The sequence below is a fragment of the Acipenser ruthenus genome, chromosome 6, assembly GCF_902713425.1.
Source record: "Acipenser ruthenus chromosome 6, fAciRut3.2 maternal haplotype, whole genome shotgun sequence".
Classification (NCBI taxonomy): domain Eukaryota; kingdom Metazoa; phylum Chordata; class Actinopteri; order Acipenseriformes; family Acipenseridae; genus Acipenser; species Acipenser ruthenus.
In genome coordinates this window covers 645,001-660,826 of record NC_081194.1, presented here as the reverse complement: position 1 = coordinate 660,826, position 15,826 = coordinate 645,001, and the positions used below count along the sequence as shown (strand labels likewise).

Below are 15,826 nucleotides of genomic sequence, written 5' to 3'. Positions count from 1 at the left end.
CCACTCTGTACAGCACTGCTGGTGCTCCTCTGACCCTGCTTTACTTCTGAGACATGACCAGGCATGGTCAGGGCCCAAGGTGGGTATGTAATAACCCAAAAGCACACTGAAGAAATACAGAGGGGAGATAGTGATGCAGTCAGCAGGGAAATGAAAGGGCAGGACAGCAAGGCACCAGGAGGCGTGGGAGAATGAAGGGTTACCGGAGAGGGTAACAATAATACCACCCCCCCCCCCCAATGAAAGGGCAGGACAGCAAGGCACCAGGAGGTGTGGGAGAATGAAGGGTTACCGGAGAGGGTAACAATAATACCCCACCCCCCCAAAAATAAATATAAATAAATGAAAAAGCAAAGATATTCGATCAGGAAAAAAAACCTCGCCTTAGGCTGACTGTGTGAAGTATATGAACCCTGAGATATATGAGCACAGTACAATTGATTGTAGAAAGAGAATGAATCATTATAAACAACATATTGCAAAGTGATTGATTGCAAGGGGGCAGAGTGGGGAGGGGGGTTGACAAATAGACTACGACAGATCAGAGGAGAGCATCACTGCCGTGCATTTCTGTGGGGTTTTTATTAAAAATTATTATTTTATTTTTTTAATGACTTTACATACCTTTGAAGACCTAGATAAATCACACAGCCGACTTGTGTGATTTATTTACTACTTTAGCACAATAATAATGCAATGATATTGATATTACATTATTTTATTATTCTAGAGACATATAAAACATTAAAATATTGTCATCATCTAAAGGAAGAACACAGCTAAACACAGGCAGGGTTGAACAGATGGGCTGTAACATGTGTAAAACTGCAGAAATTGAGAAAAATGCCTGAGAAACACGTCAACCGCCATGTTTGTGCTTTGTTTTGTTTTATCAATAATAGGCTTGTGTTCTGCAAGCTCTGAATTAAAAAATCATTGATGATGTGCAGATGGACTGGGAGCTTTGGAACGTGGAAACCACTTGAAACTGCTTGATAAAAGCAGCCTTGAAGAGCCTTGTAAAGCTGCCAAGCACGCAGACCTGGGCAGCACAACAAGCTGGCAGTATAATAGTCTCCCCTCCCTTCCCTGGGTAGCTCAGCAAGCTGGCAGTATAATAGTCTCCCCTCCCTTCCCTGGGCAGCTCAGCAAGCTGGCAGTATAATAGTCTCCCCTCCCTTCCCTGGGCAGCTCAGCAAGCTGGCAGTATAATAGTCTCCCCTCCCTTCCCTGGGTAGCTCAGCAAGCTGGCAGTATAATAGTCTCCCCTCCCTTCCCTGGGCAGCTCAGCAAGCTGGCAGTATAATAGTCTCCCCTCCCTTCCCTGGGCAGCTCAGCAAGCTGGCAGTATAATAGTCTCCCCTCCCTTCCCTGGGCAGCTCAGCAAGCTGGCAGTATAATAGTCTCCCCTCCCTTCCCTGGGCAGCTCAGCAAGCTGGCAGTATAACAGTCTCCCCTCCCTTCCCTGGGCAGCTCAGCAAGCTGGCAGTATAATAGTCTCCCCTCCCTTCCCTGGGCAGCTCAGCAAGCTGGCAGTATAATAATCTCCCTCCCTCCCCTCTGGCTCCCATTGCAGCCTGGAACACTGCTCACTGAAAAAAGTAATTTATTTCCCTCAGATGTAGATCAGCTATACCATGAAGAGCATCAATCAATCACTGCTGGTCCATTTCTATTGCAATGCTGGCAGTAACAGAGATTGGTTTTCTAATGTGGGCTGTGGGAGGCAGGGGGGATGTGGTGTGTCCTGCTGCGTGATGGGGGAATGGGACAGACTGTACAATAATTCAGTTTGGTAATAATGGCTTTGTTTCCATCCATTACAGTTAAAGTGTGTGCGGTGAAGACTGTGGCTGCGAGAGCTGAAAGGCACAGTGAGTCTGTGCTGCTCTCGAGCCCAGCAGTGAGAATCCAAGAACAAATCCTTCATTGCAATTCAATACAGCAATGTTAACAATGCTGTTGCTATTTTGTAAAGCCTTGGTACAGCGCTTACATTGCGTCATGTATCGTCTGAAGTGCTTGCTGTGAAGGGTGTGTGGGAACGGCAGTGGTGGAGAGGGGTAGTTGAACTGGATGAGGAGAGAGACACTGGTAACACAGTCACTGTCTGGACCCACAATGCACTGGCCACAACTTTCCTGCATCACTGTACATCACTGTACAAGTTACCGGTGCTTCCTTTTTTTTGTTGACATGTTGGTTCCACGTTTCTCCCCCTCCCCTGAGTGCATTGATTGGCCAGCAAGAGCAACTTCTGTCTTCAGCCCTAGTTATTATGGTGAACCAAAGCCAAGTGATGTCATTGGCTGGTTTACAACCTGCTCCTCCAATGATCTGCCCTTCCTAATTTCGCCACAGCGTTTAAATGTCCTGTGGTTGCTGTAAAGTGGAGTGGAAAGGAAAGGAAAGGAAAGGAAAGGGGCCCCCTTGACCGAAGATAAAACTATTGAACCAGACGAAAGCAGAGCAGAGCAAGCGAGTGATTTTAATAGTGTGAAACTTTGGTGTTCTTAAGGAGAAGCACAGTTACTACTGACCGGAGTAAGAGACCTGTCGGAAGGTGTTCAGAACCCCTCTGGTGTTTGGTGCGGTGAGTTTGTAGATTGACATGTTTTGGACGTTATATTTTGTATTTGTTAATAGCTTTTAGCTATGTAAAGAAAAGCTCTGCTTGTACTGGGTATTGTAATTTGTGATTGGTGTGCAAGCTGCTGTAAATTTTTTGCATATTGTATGTATTGGTATTAAGATATCTGGGTTTGTCTCTGAATCTTTTCAAGGGAAATTGGGTTGGCTAACTTGCTGTATGGTGTTAAATTAATTGGATGTGCAGGTGTTGTAGCTGGGGGTAATTAGTATTTAGTATTGATTTCACGTGTGTGTGCGTGCGTGTGTGTGTTTGTGTGTGTGCGTGTGTGTGTTTGTGTGCGTGTGTTTGTGTGTGTGTTTGTGTGTGTGTTTGTGTGTGTGCGTGTGTTTGTGTGTGTGTGCGTGTGTGTGTGTGTATTTGTGTATTTGTGTGTGTGTGTGCGTTTGTGTGTGTGTGTGTATTTGTGTGTGTGTGTGTGTGCGTGTGTTTGTGTGCGTGTGTTTGTGTGTGTGTTTGTGTGTTTGTGTGCATGTGTTTGTGTGTGTGTTTGTGTGTGTGCGTGTGTGTGTATTTGTGTGTGTGTTTGTGTGTGTGTGTGTTTGTGTGTGTGCGTGTGTTTGTGTGTGTGTGTGTGTGTGTTTGTGTGTGTGTGCATGTGTTTGTGTGTGTGCGTGTTTGTGTGTGTGTGTGTGTGTGTGTGTATTTGTGTGTGTGTGTGTGTGTGTGTATTTGTGTGTGTGTGTGTGTGTGTGTGTATTTGTGTGTGTGTGTGTATTTGTGTGTGTGGTGATGGTGGGGGTGGGTGTAGTGTTTATATTTATTTGGCTATTTGCACAGGAGGTATTTTGAGTTTTCACTGCTGTTTGAAATTGTTTGTATATTTATGTTTTTTCTATTTATTATTGTATGTTTCTTTTGATTAATTTAGGACTGCTCTTTTGGGATATGACTGCAATTTAAGGCATAACCAATTGTATGACTGTGCCCTCATATCTGTTTTATCATTGTGTGTGTATTTAACTTGGTGAACGTGATGCTTGCTTCTCTTCATCTCTCACTGCCTACCACTGCCTCTCTCCTGAATCAAAGAAGCATGTTTTTAATTTAGTTTTTATTGGTGGTGTTGTGCGCCCCTCCTCGATTAGCGAGCAGGGGGTTACAGCTCGGCCCGCATACCACTTTTTTGGGCGGGTGAATCTCAATTCTGTTTTAAATAACTATTTCTGAGGGCGCAATTCCCTCAGTGGCGTAGCCAGCTATAACAATATCTATGCTCTTTCTGTAGTACTAGCCTTATGTTTAAGGGGTGTTACAACAGCACAGGTCACGTAGGCAAACCTTGCAAACCTTACCTGAAGAAAAGTGAGGGCTGGTTTAGGATGCAATAGTGTGGGGGACATTTCTTTGCTTTGCTCCAAGCCTGTGAGTTGTCTAGTAAAGAAGGCTGGAACGTGACGCTTGGAATGAGAAACCCTGTCAGAAACGTCAGCAGCTTTCCAGCACAACCTTACACTAAAAAGCCATCTGCCTGGCTTCTCAGCACCTTCGTTACAGAATGAATCAAGCTCTTTGTCAATATTTGTAACACAAGAACTTGACAAATGTTTAAAGCAGTTCTGCCGAAGTCAAGCCCTGTTGAATTTCAGGGCAAAACAAATCGGTTATGGAATCCCTAAAGTAATGGCTTTATGCACAGTATTGTGAGGAAACACAGCTAAATATTTGAAGTGCAGTGACAGGATCAGTAAACTATGTTTGCCATTCTACAGTATATGTGATATATGTGTTCACTTTGTTTCGTTTTTATTGTTTTGTGGTGGAATTGAAGTTGAACAATAAAGTGTCTTTTCCAGAACTGAAAGCATTTCCTTGATGTTCTTTGTTCTTTTCCAGAACCCAAAGCGTTTCCTTGATGTTCTTTGTTCTTTTCCAGAACTAAAAGCTTTTCTTTGATGTTCTTTGTTCTTTTCCAGAACCCAAAGCGTTTCCTTGATGTTCTTTTCCAGAACTAAAAGCATTTCCTTGATGTTCTTTGTTCTTTTCCAGAACCCAAAGCGTTTCCTTGATGTTCTTTGTTCTCTTCCAGAATCCAAAGCGTTTTTTTCATGTTCTTTGTGAGGAGTGGGCTGCCGTCCTGACACAAGGTGGGTCGAAGCATAAGACAGACATCCAGTTTGAGTGCACCCGGCATTGTTTCCCTCCACCCACTCAGTCGTTAGTATAGTTTAATGCAGCTGATCAGAATCAAAAATGAATTGAAAGTTATCACACAAGTGGGAAAACCTCTGAAAAGCATTTGCACAATTAACAGGTTTCAGTGGCGAGCCGTAGTTGGCTCATAACACATACATGCCTCTGAGTCATTAATTATGCTATTTTGGGCACGGTATGTGAAGAATACACACCGAAACACAAGTTTCAGTCCTAGATACCGTGTATAAATATGATATGGTTATATTGGTAATCCCGCGTTCCATTCATTTTCCAGTGGTTGGATTACAGGGATTAAGTATTTACTTCTAATCATTCAACCAGCATCTTTCTACACTCAAAGAAAGCGTAGCTGTTTCAATCAAAGAGCAATAGTGGCAGAGTTCTCTGAATTCAATGAATTCCCCTCCTGGAAACACCAGCCCATCCCCTAAGGTGAAAGATGCAATAACTAACCTGGGGTCGATGGGACAGTAAGTGCACACTGACACCAGCGATCTCAAGCCAAGGGCAGCACCAGGAAGAGCATGATGGCAACTGATTTCTGATCAAAGGGAGGAAAAACTAGTCAAGGTCCCAGGAGGTACAGCAAAGACAATTTCACACAGCTGCTTGAGAAAGCAGGATGACCCGCCCCAAGCAGAGAGAACTGCGGGTAATGAGGCCAGTGTATTATTACATCTAGTCATTGATATCAGCTCTGGAAACACTTCTGCTCAGCAGGGAATGAATACCCTCTCCACAGCTTCACCAAAGCAGAGTGCAAACTTAGTCCAGCAACCATATTATTTGATACAGTCTAACAAATGAATCTGAGTATTGATACAATACTTAACAAGGTAGTTGTGCCAACAAAATGCTCAGATAGATAGTGAAAAGTGTTGAATTCAAATCAAGGGAAGTAATGTTAAAACTGTACAATGCATTAGTAAGACCTCATCTAGAATATTGTGTTCAGTTCTGCTCACCTCGTTACAAAAAGGATATTGCTGCTCTAGAAAGACTGCAAAGAAGAGCGACCAGAATTATCCTGGGCTTAAAAGGCATGTCGTAGGCAGACAGGCTACAATAACTGAATCTGTTCAGTTTTGAACAAAAAAGACTATACGACGATCTGATTCAAGCATTCAAAATCCTAAAAGGTATAGACAATGTCGACCCAGGGGACTTTTTTGACCTGAAAAAAGAAACAAGGACCACGGGTCACAAATGGAGATTAGATAAAGGGGCATTCAGAACAGAAAATAGGAGGCACTTTTTTACACAGAAAATTATGGGAGTCTGAAACCATCCCCAGTAATGTTGTTGAAGCTGACACCCTGGGATCCTTCAAGAAGCTGCTTGATGAGATTCTGGGATCAATAAGCTACTAATAACCAAACGAGCAAGATGGTCCAATGGCCTCCTCTCGTTTGTAAACTAGTAAGCTTGTAAGCGGTGGTTCAGGCAGGGAACTCACTTTTAATCACTCAAACAAATCAAGCTTATTCAGCGTTGATAACCAGACGATTGTCAATCAAAATAGCAGTACGCTATCTCTAACAACATCACAATATATATATGTATATATATTGTGATGATCTGCGTTCCTATCGCCGACTTTGCTTCAATCAGACACTCGACAACCAGATGCAAAGAAACGCTGTAGCGTGTGTTTATTGTTTACACACTGACAATAAAATAAAGAAAACAAAACCTAACCCAGTCCCGGGTCCTAACTAAACAAATCGTTCCCTAACTAATGACGGGGCAGGCTGAGCCTGTTACCTCGTCTCCAAAACCCAAATCGTAATCCAAAATACCTTTCCAAAATGTCGTTAACCAGTTCTCACAATACGAATACTCTTGTTTTCCTTGTTTTCCTTGTTTTCCTTGTTTTCCTTGTTTTCCTTGTTTTACTCTCCAACTCTCCTCCTACCATCACCCTCGTTCAAACACTCACCAAACAGACATTTTAAATGGTAACCAATTATATCATTAAACAATTGACATGTCATTAAATTGGATAATTAATTTGAACTGGAGCCAGCCTTGACTCCAGTAGCTTCCACCTGGTCCTAGTGTCCCCCAGGTATTGTCTCTGAAAAATAATAAATATTTGTTTTAAACCATACTTTTTCTTCATTTGTACTTTCCCTTATTTAACACACAGTTATTATTTACAAAGTGTATTCTTTAACCCATTCATTTTTGATCCCAAACACTTTTTATTAATTTTCTTTGTTTACCAACCAGTTGGTTTACGTTGTCTTTCACCTTTTTTGTTTGTTTCCTTTAACCAATCCCTCACTATATATATATATATATATATATATATATATATATATATATATATTGACTAGAGGAGAATTTGAGCTGTGCTGCACTGCTGTGTTAAACAATACGCCACTTTCATTAATCTTCCTTGTGAATATAAAGAAGTTATGGTCCAGTTAAATGAAGGAATTGATAGGGCTCCTGTCCAGCATGTTTCTCCTCTCCTGTAAAGCACAAATTTGTATCTTTATCAAGGCAGTTGTCTTCATCACATGAACCAGCGTGTGCAGCTTTCATGTGGGAAATAAAAACTAAACAGCACAGCTTGGTAAATTCACACCATGCTCCATCTGAGCACAGTGTGAAAGTGGCAGTGTCTGGTATCAGAGGACATCAACCATCAACACGTGTTAAATATGCCGGCTTCACTACACTAGCAGGGGAACGGGCAGCGTTCAGCAACACGTGTTAAATATGCCCGCTTCACTACACTAGCAGGGGAACGGGCAGCGTTCAGCAACACGTGTTAAATATGCCCTCTTCACTACACTAGCAGGGCAACGGGCAGCGTTCAGCAACACGTGTTAAATATGCCCGCTTCACTACACTAGCAGGGGAACGGGCAGCGTTCAGCAACACGTGTTAAATATGCCCTCTTCACTACACTAGCAGGGCAACGGGCAGCGTTCAGCAACACGTGTTAAATATGCCCGCTTCACTACACTAGCAGGGGAACGGGCAGCGTTCAGCAACACGTGTTAAATATGCCCGCTTCACTACACTAGCAGGGGAACGGGCAGCGTTCAGCAACACGTGTTAAATATGCCCGCTTCACTACACTAGCAGGGGAACGGGCAGCGTTCAGCAACACGTGTTAAATATGCCCTCTTCACTACACTAGCAGGGCAACGGGCAGCGTTCAGCAACACGTGTTAAATATGCCGGCTTCACTACACTAGCAGGGGAACGGGCAGCATTCAGCAACACGTGTTAAATATGCCAACTTTCTTACCTGTCAATATTCTCGCGCTTACTCTTTTTATTTATATATATATATGCTCTGAGCACACTCTTAAACTCAGGGGAGATGTTCAAGGAGGACAGAGATGTTTGAAACTCCTATAAGTGGTTTTGTTTGTGCACTGGGTGGGCTATATGTCCAGACAACTTTTTAATATTCAAGAAAATCACAGAGACTCATTTAATTTGAAGTTTTAACAAATCACGGCAGTGGTAGTGCCCCTTCAGTTTATTAAATGCTTATGTTAAAAATTGGATAGGTTGGTTGCACAGAGCACCGTAAATCCCAAGTAATAAGCAGTCCAGGCGATCTGGTGCCTTTACAGGTCTAACAGCATTAATACTTCAATACAGTAATACAGACATGGTTATTATATGCTTAGCCCTTAGGCTATGCATGCATAAAGCTAAAAACACCCACCGCTAAATTCTAGAACATTCAATATATTCACAATTTTCTCTGAAATAACTTGAAACTGACAAAAGTAATTGGCATCCACCATTGTTTATTCCATATTTAATAGAAATCAGACTTTGCTTTTGATTTTTTATTCAACATTATATTGTAAATAATAAAACAAATGAAAATGGCATGGACAAAAATGATGGGACCGCTAACCTAATATTTTGTTGCACAACCTTTAGAGGCAATCACTGCAATCAAACGTTTTCTGTAGCTCTCAATGAGACTTCTGCACCTGTTAACAGCTAGTTTGGCCCACTCTTCCTGAGAAAACTGCTCCAGCTGTCTCAGGTTTGATGGGTGCCTTCTCCAGACTGCAAGTTTCAGCTCTTTCCATAGATGTTCGATAGGATTCAGATCAGGAGAAGGCCACTTCAGAATAGTCCAATGTTTTGTTCTTATCCATTCTTGGGTGCTTTTAGCTGTGTGTTTTGGGTCATTATCGCGTTGGAGGACCCATGACCTGTGACTGAGACAGAGCTTTCTGACACTGGGCAGTACGTTTCGCTCCAGAATGCCTTGATAGTCTTGACATTTCATTGTGCCCTGCACAGATTCAAGGCACCCTGTGCCAGGTGCAGGAAAGCAGCCCCAAAACATAACCGAGCCTCCTCCATGTTTCACTGTAGGTACAGACGTGCTCAAATTTGTTGGTACCCTTACAGCTCATTGAAATAATGCTTCATTCCTCCTGAAAAGTGATGAAATTAAAAGCTATTTTATCATGTATACTTGCATGCCTTTGGTATGTCATAGAATAAAGCAAAGAAGCTGTGAAAAGAGATGAATTATTGCTTATTCTACAAAAGATATTCTAATATGGCTGGACACATTTGTTGGTACCCCTTAGAAAAGATAATAAATAATTGGATTATAGTGATATTTCAAACTAATTAGTTTCTTTAATTAGTATCACACATGTCTTGTAATCAGTTATTCAGCCTATTTAAATGGAGAAAAGTAGTCACTGTGCTGTTTGGTATCATTGTGTGCACCACACTGAACATGGACCAGAGAAAGCAAAGGAGAGAGTTGTCTGAGGAGATCAGAAAGAAAATAATAGACAAGCATGGTAAAGGTAAAGGCTACAAGACCATCTCCAAGCAGCTTGATGTTCCTGTGACAACAGTTGCAAATATTATTAAGAAGTTTAAGGTCCATGGAACTGTAGCCAACTTCCCTGGGCGCGGCCGCAAGAGGAAAATCGACCCCAGATTGAACAGAAGGATAGTGCGAATGGTAGAAAAAGAACCAAGGATAACTGCCAAAGAGATACAAGCTGAACTCCAAGGTGAAGGTACGTCAGTTTCTGATCCCACCATCCGTCGCTTTTTGAGCGAAAGTGGGCTCCATGGAAGAAGACCCAGGAGGACTCCACTTTTGAAAGAAAAACATAAAAAAGCCAGACTGGAATTTGCTAAAATGCATATTGACAAGCCACAATCCTACTGGGAGAATGTCCTTTGGACAGATGAGTCAAAACTGGAGCTTTTTGGCAAGTCACATCAGCTCTATGTTCACAGACGAAAAAATGAAGCTTTCAAAGAAAAGAACACCATACCTACAGTGAAACATGGAGGAGGCTCGGTTATGTTTGGGGCTGCTTTCCTGCGCCTGGCACAAGGTGCCTTGAATCTGTGCAGGGCACAATGAAATCTCAAGACTATCAAGGCATTCTGGAGCGAAACGTACTGCCCAGTGTCAGAAAGCTCTGTCTCAGTCACAGGTCATGGGTCCTCCAACGGGATAATGACCCAAAACACACAGCTAAAAGCACCCAAGAATGGATAAGAACAAAACATTGGACTATTCTGAAGTGGCCTTCTATGAGTCCTGATCTGAATCCTATCGAACATCTATGGAAAGAGCTAAAACTTGCAGTCTGGAGAAGGCACCCATCAAACCTGAGACAACTGTGGGAAGAGTGGGCCAAACTAGCTGTTAACAGGTGCAGAAGTCTCATTGAGAGCTACAGAAAACGTTTGATTGCAGTGATTGCCTCTAAAGGTTGTGCAACAAAATATTAGGTTAGCGGTCCCATCATTTTTGTCCATGCCATTTTCATTTGTTTTATTATTTACAATATAATGTTGAATAAAAAATCAAAAGCAAAGTCTGATTTCTATTAAATATGGAATAAACAATGGTGGATGCCAATGACTTTTGTCAGTTTCAAGTTATTTCAGAGAAAATTGTGCATTCTTCGTTTTTTGTGGAGGGGTACCAACAAATTTGAGCACGTCTGTATGGTTGCAATATTGTCAACGCCATGCTTCTGTTCTGATAAACATTTACTATGTTCTTTCAACAGTTTATCTTTAAATGGCATTATAAGATGTATTTCTAATTAAGTTACTTCTGTATAACAGTTGTTCCTAGAAATTGTAATATTATTTTACTCCATTGATAAATCTTTCAATATTTGAATGGAAGGTCCAGTTATTTATATCTTAATACAGGCTAGCATTAATATACCTGAATGCCATAGTGTTATAGTAACTGAACTAAGTCTGACCTTCTTCACTGTTCATACAAAATCCAGTCAAAGCAGGTTTTAAGACAACCTTTGCTTTTTGTCAATTTTAGGGTTGATTAATATGAAACAGTATCGTAAGCATTTTTCAATACTGATTATTTCAAACCAATATCTAACTTAACATATTAACACGTGCTACGTTTTCTATTCCCATCTCTTCCCTCCAGGTTCTAATTCATTTCTGTTTTATATAGAAAACAATTATTGTGAGATAAACTCCTATCTTCTGTTATCCAAAAGGTATTTCCGTTCATTAATATTAACGAGATCGCTCATTATAGAGAGTATCTTGGCTTTTAAATCACTGACCATCAAAAATCCCCGCTTCATCAGCCAAAACCAATGAGTCATCTTCAACACTGCCTGGACCACAAGCAGATGAGAATGAGGTTACAACATTAGCTGTATTCCTTCAGCAAGTTTACTGTTAGAGTTACAGTTTATACTTTAAATGATTTTATAATATGTAGTTCTAATTCAGATACGTCAATATAGCAATCTCTTATAAACTGCAATTCTATTTTACTTCATTGATATACACAGAAGGCAAGAGGCAATTTTTTTATTATTAATATTAATATTAATAGAATATTAAAACTTAGGACTGCTCATACATTTACTTAATGTTATTATATTAGGTTTCTTATTTATTTAAATACTTTTGTTTTTTCTTACTATAATCAAACCTAGTTCGATTGCTTCTAGCATATTAACTGTGCTCCATAGATTCTACCATTCTGCTTTCGCTGGATCAGAATGTTTTGAGAGTCTTTGAGAGTCTAATTTAAAAATATGCTTTTGCCTGATAAGGGAGGTTTGGAACATTCAGCAGGTCAGTCTGACCTTCAATGCAATGAACTCCTTCTCACAGGCCTTACACAGATCTGCTAATAATATTTTCTAATAGTTGTATATTCTTTAAAACACATTACAGTCATTACAATATTTGTTGCAGTTTCACAAATGTTCAATTTGTATCCCAAAGATCAGCCTGCTTCCAGTAGCTGTGACAGTCTTGGGTCAGTTTCTGTTCTCAGTGAGTCAGTTTCTGCTCACAGGTGTGGGTGACAGTCTTTAAAAGCCTGCTTCCTGCAAAAACTTAAATCTTGTTAGCTGGGCTCCCATCTCTGCATTTTCATTCCCATCATCATTGGGCAAACACATTTTAACTGAATCTGGGTCCATCAAAGAACTGCACATTCTTGCAACCGAGGCCTTCCATGCAAAAGGATCTAATGACTTATAATACAAAAGGGACGTGCCAGAACCGTCTGTGACATCCCTCTAGACCTGATCTTCAATCATAATGACCATGTCATGTGGAAATGGTCTCATAATGATCATGTCATGTGGAAGTGGTCTCATAATGACCATGTCATATGGAAGTGGTCTCATAATGATCATGTCATGTGGAAGTGGTCTCATAATGACCATGTCATGTGGAAGTGCTCTCATAATGATCATGTCATGTGGAAGTGCTCTCATAATGATCATGTCATGTGGAAGTGGTCTCATAATGACCATGTCATGTGGAAGTGGTCTCATAATGACCATGGAAGTGGTCTCATAATGATCATGTCATGTGAAAGTGGTCTCATAATGATCATGTCATGTGGAAGTGCTCTCATAATGATCATGTCATGTGGAAGTGGTCTCATAATGACCATGGAAGTGGTCTCATAATGATCATGTCATGTGGAAGTGCTCTCATAATGATCATGTCATGTGGAAGTGGTCTCATAATGACCATGGAAGTGGTCTCATAATGATCATGTCATGTGGAAGTGGTCTCAAAATGACCATGTCATGTGGAAGTGGTCTCATAATGATCATGTCATGTGGAAGTGCTCTCATAATGATCATGTCATGTGGAAGTGGTCTCATAATGATCATGTCATGTGGAAGTGCTCTCATAATGATCATGTCATATGGAAGTGGTCTCATAATGACCATGGAAGTGGTCTCATAATGATCATGTCATGTGGAAGTGGTCTCATAATGATCATGTCATGTGGAAGTGCTCTCATAATGACCATGTCATATGGAAGTGGTCTCATAATGATCATGTCATGTGGAAGTGGTCTCATAATGACCATGTCATGTGGAAGTGCTCTCATAATGATCATGTCATGTGGAAGTGGTCTCATAATGATCATGTCATGTGGAAGTGGTCTCATAATGACCATGTCATGTGGAAGTGGTCTCATAATGACCATGGAAGTGGTCTCATAATGATCATGTCATGTGGAAGTGGTCTCATAATGATCATGTCATGTGGAAGTGCTCTCATAATGATCATGTCATGTGGAAGTGGTCTCATAATGACCATGGAAGTGGTCTCATAATGATCATGTCATGTGGAAGTGCTCTCATAATGATCATGTCATGTGGAAGTGGTCTCATAATGACCATGGAAGTGGTCTCATAATGATCATGTCATGTGGAAGTGGTCTCATAATGACCATGTCATGTGGAAGTGGTCTCATAATGACCATGTCATGTGGAAGTGCTCTCATAATGATCATGTCATGTGGAAGTGGTCTCATAATGATCATGTCATGTGGAAGTGCTCTCATAATGATCATGTCATATGGAAGTGGTCTCATAATGACCATGGAAGTGGTCTCATAATGATCATGTCATGTGGAAGTGGTCTCATAATGATCATGTCATGTGGAAGTGCTCTCATAATGACCATGGAAGTGGTCTCATAATGACCATGGAAGTGGTCTCATAATGATCATGTCATGTGGAAGTGGTCTCATAATGATCATGTCATGTGGAAGTGGTCTCATAATGACCATGGAAGTGGTCTCATAATGATCATGTCATGTGGAAGTGGTCTCATAATGACCATGTCATGTGGAAGTGGTCTCATAATGACCATATCATGTGGAAGTGCTCTCATAATGATCATGTCATGTGGAAGTGGTCTCATAATGATCATGTCATGTGGAAGTGCTCTCATAATGATCATGTCATATGGAAGTGGTCTCATAATGACCATGGAAGTGGTCTCATAATGATCATGTCATGTGGAAGTGGTCTCATAATGATCATGTCATGTGGAAGTGCTCTCATAATGACCATGTCATATGGAAGTGGTCTCATAATGATCATGTCATGTGGAAGTGGTCTCATAATGACCATGTCATGTGGAAGTGCTCTCATAATGATCATGTCATGTGGAAGTGGTCTCATAATGATCATGTCATGTGGAAGTGGTCTCATAATGACCATGTCATGTGGAAGTGGTCTCATAATGACCATGGAAGTGGTCTCATAATTATCATGTCATGTGGAAGTGGTCTCATAATGATCATGTCATGTGGAAGTGCTCTCATAATGATCATGTCATGTGGAAGTGGTCTCATAATGACCATGGAAGTGGTCTCATAATGATCATGTCATGTGGAAGTGCTCTCATAATGATCATGTCATGTGGAAGTGGTCTCATAATGACCATGGAAGTGGTCTCATAATGATCATGTCATGTGGAAGTGGTCTCATAATGACCATGTCATGTGGAAGTGGTCTCATAATGACCATGTCTTTTGGAAGTGCTCTCATAATGATCATGTCATGTGGAAGTGGTCTCATAATGATCATGTCATGTGGAAGTGCTCTCATAATGATCATGTCATATGGAAGTGGTCTCATAATGACCATGGAAGTGGTCTCATAATGATCATGTCATGTGGAAGTGGTCTCATAATGATCATGTCATGTGGAAGTGCTCTCATAATGACCATGGAAGTGGTCTCATAATGACCATGGAAGTGGTCTCATAATGATCATGTCATGTGGAAGTGGTCTCATAATGATCATGTCATGTGGAAGTGGTCTCATAATGACCATGTCATGTGGAAGTGCTCTCATAATGATCATGTCATGTGGAAGTGGTCTCATAATGATCATGTCATATGGAAGTGGTCTCATAATGACCATGGAAGTGGTCTCATAATGATCATGTCATGTGGAAGTGCTCTCATAATGACCATGTCATATGGAAGTGGTCTCATAATGACCATGGAAGTGGTCTCATAATGATCATGTCATGTGGAAGTGCTCTCATAATGATCATGTCATGTGGAAGTGGTCTCATAATGATCATGTCATGTGGAAGTGGTCTCATAATGACCATGTCATGTGGAAGTGCTCTCATAATGATCATGTCATATGGAAGTGGTCTCATAATGACCATGGAAGTGGTCTCATAATGATCATGTCATGTGGAAGTGGTCTCATAATGATCATGTCATGTGGAAGTGGTCTCATAATGATCATGTCATGTAGAAGTGCTCTCATAATGATCATGTCATGTGGAAGTGCTCTCATAATGATCATGTCATGTGGAAGTGGTCTCATAATGATCATGTCATGTGGAAGTGCTCTCATAATGATCATGTCATGTGGAAGTGGTCTCATAATGATCATGTCATGTGGAAGTGGTCTCATAATGATCATGTCATGTGGAAGTGGTCTCATAATGATCATGTCATGTGGAAGTGGTCTCATAATGACCATGGAAGTGGTCTCATAATGATCATGTCATGTGGAAGTGGTCTCATAATGATCATGTCATGTGGAAGTGCTCTCATAATGATCATGTCATGTGGAAGTGGTCTCATAATGACCATGTCATGTGGAAGTGGTCTCATAATGACCATGTCATGTGGAAGTGGTCTCATAATGATCATGTCATGTGGAAGTGGTCTCATAATGATCATGTCATGTGGAAGTGGTC

General features: G+C 41.1%; 1 long non-coding RNA gene across 1 annotated transcript in view; it reads left to right on the top strand.

The window, feature by feature from the left end:
• LOC117411564 (uncharacterized) overlaps positions 1-15,826 on the top strand; it is a 68,909-nt gene that overhangs the window by 48,365 nt on the left and 4,718 nt on the right. Inside the window, exon 4 of the long non-coding RNA XR_009328820.1 lies at positions 4,680-4,737. This is a non-coding gene — a long non-coding RNA (uncharacterized LOC117411564). The remainder of the gene's footprint in view (positions 1-4,679; positions 4,738-15,826) is intronic.